The sequence below is a fragment of the Coturnix japonica genome, chromosome W, assembly GCF_054131305.1.
Source record: "Coturnix japonica strain WE chromosome W, WE-NBRP24, whole genome shotgun sequence".
Classification (NCBI taxonomy): Eukaryota; Metazoa; Chordata; class Aves; order Galliformes; family Phasianidae; genus Coturnix; species Coturnix japonica.
In genome coordinates, this window is record NC_140701.1 from 28,821,501 (window position 1) to 28,829,355 (window position 7,855).

Sequence of the window (7,855 nt, forward strand, 5' to 3'; positions counted from 1 at the left end):
ATTAAGAAAGTGGGCAGGAGAGGTAGAAAACCGGCATGGCTCAGCAAGGACCTGCTAAGAGAACTGAGGGTGAAGAAAGGGGTGTACAAGCTCTGGAAACAAGGCTGTGTCACCTGGGAAGAATACAGGGATGCCGTCCGAACTTGCAGACGTGGGATCAGGAACGCCAAGGCGCAGGCAGAACTGAACTTGGCGAGGGACGTGAAAAACAATAAGAAAACCTTCTACAGGTACATTGGCCAGAAGAGACAGGCCAAAATGGGCGTACCTACTCTGGTAAATTTAAAAGGAGAAATGGCTTCAACAGATGAAGAGAAAGCTGAGGTGCTGAATGAGTTCTTCACCTCGGTCTTCACTGGTGGCCAGGATTCTAGTCTTTTTCACGTCCCTAAGTCTTGCACCCCCATACCTCTATGTGGGGACCAAGGAGGTAAATCCCTCCCCACTGTAAGGGTAGAGCAAGTCCGAGAGTGCCTCCTTAGACTGAATGAGTATAAGTCTATGGGGCCAGATGGCGTGCATCCCAGGGTCCTGAAGGAGCTGGCTGAGGTGGTTGCTGAGCCGCTCTCCATCATATTTGAGAAGTCATGGCTGTCAGGTGAGGTCCCGGATGATTGGAGGAAGGGTCACGTCACTCCCATTTACAAGAAGGGGAGCAGGGAGGACCCGGGGAACTACAGGCCGGTGAGTCTCACCTCTGTGCCTGGGAAGATTATGGAACAGATCCTCCTGGACAACATGCTTGATCACATAAAGAACGAGCATGTGATCCGAGACAGCCAGCATGGCTTCACCAGGGGAAGGTCATGCTTAACTAATCTTGTGGCCTTCTATGATGGAGTGACGGCGTTGGTGGATGAAGGGAAGGCGACCGATGTCATTTACCTGGACCTGAGCAAGGCCTTTGACATGGTCCCCCACCACATCCTCATCTCCAAATTGGAGGGAAGTGGATTTGATGGGTGGACAACTAGATGGATAAGCAATTGGTTGAAAGACCGCAGACAGAGGGTGGTGGTCAATGGCTCTATGTCCAGGTGGAGGCCGGTAACGAGTGGTGTCCCTCAAGGGTCTGTCTTGGGACCGGTGCTCTTTAACATCTTTATTAATGACATCGATGAGGGAATGGAGAGCACCCTCAGCAAGTTTGCTGATGACACCAAGCTGAGTGGTGCAGTCGATACGGTGGAGGGAACGGATGCCATTCAGAGGGACCTTGACAGGCTGGAAAGCTGGGCTCGGGTGAACCTAATGAGGTTCAACACGGCAAAGTGCAAGGTTTTGCACTTGGGCCGGAAGAACCCCAGGCACCTGTACAGGCTGGGAGGAGTTGTCCTTGAGAGCAGCTCGGCTGAAAAAGACCTAGGGGTCCTGATAGATGAGAAACTTAACATGAGCCAGCAGTGCGCTCTGGCAGCCCGGAAAGCAAATGGGATCCTGGGCTCCATCAGGAGAGGGGTGGTCAGCAGGGATAGGGAGGTGATCGTCCCTCTCTACTCTGCTCTTGTGAGGCCCCATCTGGAGTACTGTGTCCAGGTGTGGAGCCCTCAGTACAAAAAAGATATGGAGATTTTGGAAAGGGTCCAGAGGAGGGCCACAAAGATGATCAGGGGGCTGGAGCACCTCCCCTATGAGGACAGGCTGAGGGAGTTGGGTTTGTTCAGCCTGGAGAAGAGAAGGTTGCGGAGTGACCTCATTGCAGCCTTTCAGTACCTGAAGGGAACTTACTCCCAGGAAGGGAGTAAACTCTTCGAAAGGGCTGATAATAGCAGGACTAGGGTAAATGGTTTTAAGTTGAAGGAGGGAAGATTTAGGTTGGATGTTAGGGGAAAGTTCTTTACTAGAAGAGTGGTCAGGTCCTGGAACAGGCTGCCCAGTGAGGTTGTGGATGCCCCGTCCTTGGAGGTGTTCAAGGCCAGGTTGGACGGGGCCCTGGGCAACCTGATCTAGTAAAGGTGTATGTTTGGTGGCCCTGCTAGGCAGGGGGGTTGGAACTACATGATCCTTGAGGTCCCTTCCAACCCGGGTAATTCTGTGAGTCTGTGTGATTCTGTGGAGAGCATTGTGCTCGGAGTGGAGAGCGTTGTGTGCAGACTGGAGGGTGTCGAGTTTGGATTGCATACTCTCATTCTCGGCCCTGAGACTCTCTCTCTCAACCTCTCAGGAATGGTACTGAATAAGGCCTGATAAGCATTAGCTAGGCCCCAAGTCATTTGTGCCTCCTTAGATCTGCCTGAGCCACAACATTCCTGTCTCAAATATGCGGTCAAACTCTCAGGATTCTTGAAGTGTTCAGGAGTAGAGCTCCATGACACTAAAGATGTCTGTCTTCTAAAAGTCTCTCCAAAGTCTCTCCACACTCCCTGCCACTCAGTATTCTCTGGTTCTAGGGAAGACTTCCTCCTGAGGTTATAATTCCAGATACTGAGTGAGATTATTACAATAACCAACAGTAAGTTCAGGGAGATTGATACGATCGACAGTGTGGTCCACTGGGCCAACCGGTCATTCAAAGACTGCTTAAAGGATGCAAAGAAAATAGGAGGAGCACGCTCAAAAACCACCATTCCTGAACTATTAGTTGCATTAGTTGCTCCCTCTGGAGCTGCATGCAGATACCAAGTAAGCGTTGCTAACCATGCTTTCAATCCGTTATACATTCCTATGGCTTCATAGGAAAAAATGGCTAGCTTAAGAATGGTCCAATATGTTTGGAGCATCACAAAAGAGGAACTAATGACATGCAGTCCCTTGTAAAACAAATTTACTAGAGAAAACTTTTTTTTTTTTTTCTTCAATAGAGAGGGAAAAAAAAAAGTGAAAAAAGCAAAGCTCAGCAGTGTTTACAAAATATCCCGGATTATTGGCAGTCCGCCTGGACTTTCAAGATCAAGGGCCTCAGTAGCATAAAAGCATTCCCTAATGTAGAGAGCCACACCACCACCTCTCTTTCCTTGCCTATCCCTCCTGAAGAGTTTGTAGCCATCCATTGCAGCGCTCCAGTCATGGGAGCAATCCCACCACATTTCTGTTATGGCAACTAGGTCATAGTTTGCCTGCCGCACAATGGCTTCCAACTCTTCTTGCTTGTTGCCCATGCTGTGTGCATTAGTGTAGACGCACCTCAGCTGAGCCCCTCGCCTCTCTCCTAATACCTAATACTATCTAGTTTAAAACTCTCTCTACAAGTCCTACCAGCTCCTGGGCAAGTATCCATTTCCCTTTTGGAGACAGGCAATTCCCATCAGCCAACCTCAGGCCAGGTACCAAGTAGACTGCCCCATGATCAAAGAATCCAAAATTTTTGCATTTGCACCAGCCTCTCAGCCATGCATTTATAAGATGACTTTTCCTGATCATCTCAGTGTTTGTCCCAGCCACCAAAGGAATACTGGCAAACACTACTTGTATGCCCGCTCCATCAACTAACTTCCCCAGTCTCCTAAAATCATTTTTTATAATCCTCAGGCTCCTGTCAGCAATCCCATTGCTGCCGGCCTGAACTATCAATGAAGGGTAATAATCAGAGTGGCGGATAAGGCTGGGGAGTTTTCTAGAAATATCCCTGACCCAGGGATCAGACTAATCTACAGACTAAGACGGAGAAAAAGAAAAGGATAACAATTTTGCCAAATATATATATACACAGAACAGAACCTTCCACTCTCCTCTCTGAGCCCTTTCCATCAGTTCTCAGCTGGCTTCTCTTCCATCCCCAGGCAGACCTCAGTGCACTCTCACAAAAAGCAGACTTTCCTCATCTTCCTTGCCCATTCGTCATAAAGAGTCCATATCCAGGTTGGTACAGTTCAGAGGTGGGAACCACCCCAACATGTCTCTGTGAGCCAAACGAGACCCTAGGTCTGGAAAGCCACAGAGATTTCGAGCTCACTGAGTGATTGTTTGTGGTCCTCTCATTAATGTAAAGACTCATCAAGAGCATCCCCTTCCAGAAGCATGATTTGATTTAGCCTGGCTGGGCCTTGCATCTACATCGTGGTACTGGTGTTCAGAAAGTGGCACACAGGTACGAGACCCATTGTGGGGCTCACAGTTGTTCATCAAGCACTGAGACTACCAGGGCATGTCTTTCCTGAAGGTCCTCAGCTGCATTTTCCAGCTGGCTGGGAGTGTGCTGGACACCCCAGGGAACTGCCATTCAGATGAGAGCCCAGATCAAATGAAGGTGTCATCAGTGAGAGAATGTAGGTGTGTCACAGTTGTGGAATGCCTTAAGCTCTGGAATTTTCAGTAGATGGGGAACAGAGAAAGATCCGTCTCTTCTCCTGGTGAGCTCATCTATTTGGTCAGCTAAATAACTCTGCGGTCTCAAGTGCCCATTACGCACAGGATCACAGAATCATAAGGGTTGGAAGGGACGTCCATAGATCATGGAGTTCAAGCCCCCTTCCAAATCAGGTTCCCTACACCAGGTAGGTGTCCAGGATGGTCTTGAGTATCTCCAGAGAAGGACACTCCGCAGTACCCTTGGACAGCCTGTTCCAGTGCTCCATCGCCCTCACCGTAAAGAAGTTCTTCCACACATTCGTGCAGAACTTCCTATGCTCCAGCTTAGTCCATTTCCCCTTGCCCTGTCTCCATGTACCACTGTAAAGAGACTGGCCTTGTCACTATGGCCCCCACACCTCAGATATTTATAAATCTGGATTAGATCCCCTCTCTGTCAGCTTTTCTCAGGGCTAAACAGACCCAGCTTACTTAGTCATTCTTCATAGGGGAGATGCTCCAGGCTCTTCACCATCTTTGTGGCCCTTTGCTGGACTCTTTCCAAGAGATCCCTGTCTTTTTTGTACTGGGGAGCCCAGAACTGGACACAATATTCCAGATGAGGTCTCACCAGGGCAGAGTAGAGGGGGAGGATCACCTCCCTCGACCTGCTGGACACGCTCTTTTTAATGCACCCCAGAATGCCATTGGCCTTTTTAACCACGAGGGCACACTGCTGCCTCAGGGCCAACCTGTCATCCATCAGGTGTCCACCCAGGTCCCTCTCAGCAGAGCTCCTCTCCAGATACTCATCCCCCAGCCTGTCCTGGTGTATGCAATTATTCCTCCCTAGGTGCAAGACTCTACACTTGCTTTTGTTAAACCTCATCTGGTTTCTTTCTGCTCAGCTCTCCAGCCTGTCCAGGTCTTGCTGAATGGCAGCACAGCCTTCAGGCGTGTCATCCAATCCTCCCAACTTTTTTTTATCAGCAGACATGCTGAGGGTGACCAATATCCCCTTGTGAAGGTCACTGATGAAGATGTTGAACAAGACTGGATGCAGCACCAACCCCTGGGGGACACCACTGGTTACAGGTCTCCAGCCAGATTCTGCACCACCACCGATGACCCTGTGCGCTCTGCCAGTCAGCCAATTCTCGACCCACTTCACTGTCCACTAGTCTATTCCACATTTCCTCAGCTTTGTTATAAGGATGTCGTGGGAGACAGTATCAAATGCCTTACTGAAATCAAGGTAGACTACATTCACCACTCTCTCCCCATCCACCCAGGATGTGAAAACATCATAGAAGGCCACAAGGTTGGTCGAGCACGACCTCCCCTTGGTGAACCCATGCTGGGTACTCCTGATAACCTCCTTTTCTCCCAGTTGTCTAGAGATGGCATCCAGCACAAGCTGTTCCATCATCTTTCCAGGGACAGAGGTGAGGCTGACTGGCCTGTAACTACCTGTATTTTCCTTCTTGCCTTTTTGAAGACTGGAGTGACATTGGCTATCCTCCAGTCTTCAGGCACCTCCACCGTTCTCCAAGATGTCTGAAATATGATAGAGAGCGATTCAGCAATCACCTCTGCCAGCTCCCTCACCACCCATGGATGCACCCCATCGGGTACCATGAATTTATGAACATTGGTGTGGCAAAACTCTTTCCTGACTAAAGGGAAGTCCCTCAGTCCCCAGACCCTCTCAGTAAGCTCTAGGTTCTGGGATTCCTGATGGAGAGCTTTTTCACACAAGACAGAAGCAAAGAAGGCCATCAGTATCTCCATCTTCTCAGAATCCCTTGTTACCAGAACACCCCCCTCACTTAGTAGGGGACCCACAGTCTCCCTAGTCTTCCTTTGACTGCTAACGTACTTTAAAAAGCATTTTTCATTATCCTTTTGTCACATTCAATCCCAGGTGGTCTTCAGACTTCCTTGTTCCATCCCTGCAGGCCCTGACTACATGTGGTCAGACACTTTTTCCACATTTCAAGGACCTTCTTCTTCCCTTTCAGTTTCTGCATGAGCTCCTTGCTCATCCACAAACAAACCACAAAAAAACAAAACAAAAAAAAAACAAACAAACAAAAAAAAACAACCAAGAAAACAAATGCAGCGACTCGGCACGGACTCAGATGTGAACGATCCAAATCGTTTATTACAAGTTCTCACATCCCTTATATACCTTCACAAGTTGTTATTTTCTAGCTTTCCCATCCGCCCTTACAACTTTCCCAAACACCTTATATGTCAACAAAGCATTCTACAAAACACTTTTCAACTGTCCATGCAGGCACATATCCAATCAGAGCTGTGAGACTCTTCTTCTCCTTGCAGAGGTGTCCTTGGTTCCCATGCTGTTTATCTTGCTCCACAGCTGCTGCTCTGAACAGCTTTTCTTGTATCCCCACAAACAAACAATAAAGGAGAGCTTGATTCAGTAGAAAGCTGCATTACAAGTCATGAATTCCAAAAGATGGGCAGTTCACTGCAGTTGAAACACATCTGGTCATCACTTTCTTTACCACATCCCTGACCTCCCTGTTCCTCATTCTGTAGATGAGGGGGTTAACTGCTGGTGGCACCACTGAGTACAGAACTGCCACCATCAGGTCCATGGATGGGGAGGAGACAGAATAGGGATTCAGATAGGCATAAAAGCCTGTGATGATAAATAGGGAGACCACGGTCAGGTGCGGGAGACACGTGGCGAAGGCTTTGTGCCATCACTGCTCAGAGGGCACCTGCAGCACAGCTATTAAGATCTGCACATAGGACAACACTATGAAAACAAAGCAGCCATAGAATAAACTGGCACTAAAAATGATAAATACAACTTCCCTGAGATTTGATTCTGAGCAGGACAGCTTGAGGATCTGGGGGATTCCACAGAAAAACTGGTTGACAACATTGCCTTGGCAGAGAGGCAGTGAAAACGTACTGGCAGTGTGCAGAAGAGAGAGGAGAACCCCAGTGCCCCAGGCAGCTGCTGCCATGGTGGCACAAGCTCTGCTGTCCATCAAGGTCCCGTAGTACAAGGGCTTGCAGATGGCAACGTAGCGGTCATAGGACATGATGGTGAGAAGGAAATACTCTGCTGAGGCAAAGAAGATAAAGAAAAAGAGCTGTGCAGCACATCCTGTATAGGAGATGGCCCTGGTGTCCCAGAGGGCATTGGCCATGGCTTTGGGGAGAGTGGTGGAGATGCATCCCAGGTCGAGGAGGGCCAGGTTGAGGAGGAAGAAGTACATGGGGGTGTGCAGGGGCTGGTCGCAGTCTACGGCTGTGCTGATGAGGCTGTTGCCCAAGAGGGCAGCCAGGTAGATGCCCAGAAAGAGCCAGAAGTGCAGGAGCTGCAACTGCCGCGTGTCTGCCAACGGCAGCAGGAGGAACTCACTGATGGAGCTGCTGTTGTGCATCTGCTGTTCCTGGGCTTGGAGTCCTGCTCAGAGTGCAGAAGATAATGACAATTCCAGACCATTCTCAGAGACACTCCTCCTGGTATACTATAAAAGTTTTCCTTTCCCTTTGGAAATCCCATACCCGGCACACAGCCCCTGGGGCACAGCAGGGACCCTGCTCTGCAGGACAGCCCTGGGCACCCGCCTGCAGCCCCGGCTGC

The 7,855-nt window shown here is 49.4% G+C and overlaps 1 pseudogene; it reads right to left on the bottom strand.

Moving 5' to 3' along the window:
- Positions 1-6,686: 6,686 nt before the first annotated feature.
- LOC146754656 (olfactory receptor 14C36-like) lies at positions 6,687-7,652 on the bottom strand (annotated as a pseudogene).
- Between the last annotated feature and the right edge of the window lie 203 nt (positions 7,653-7,855).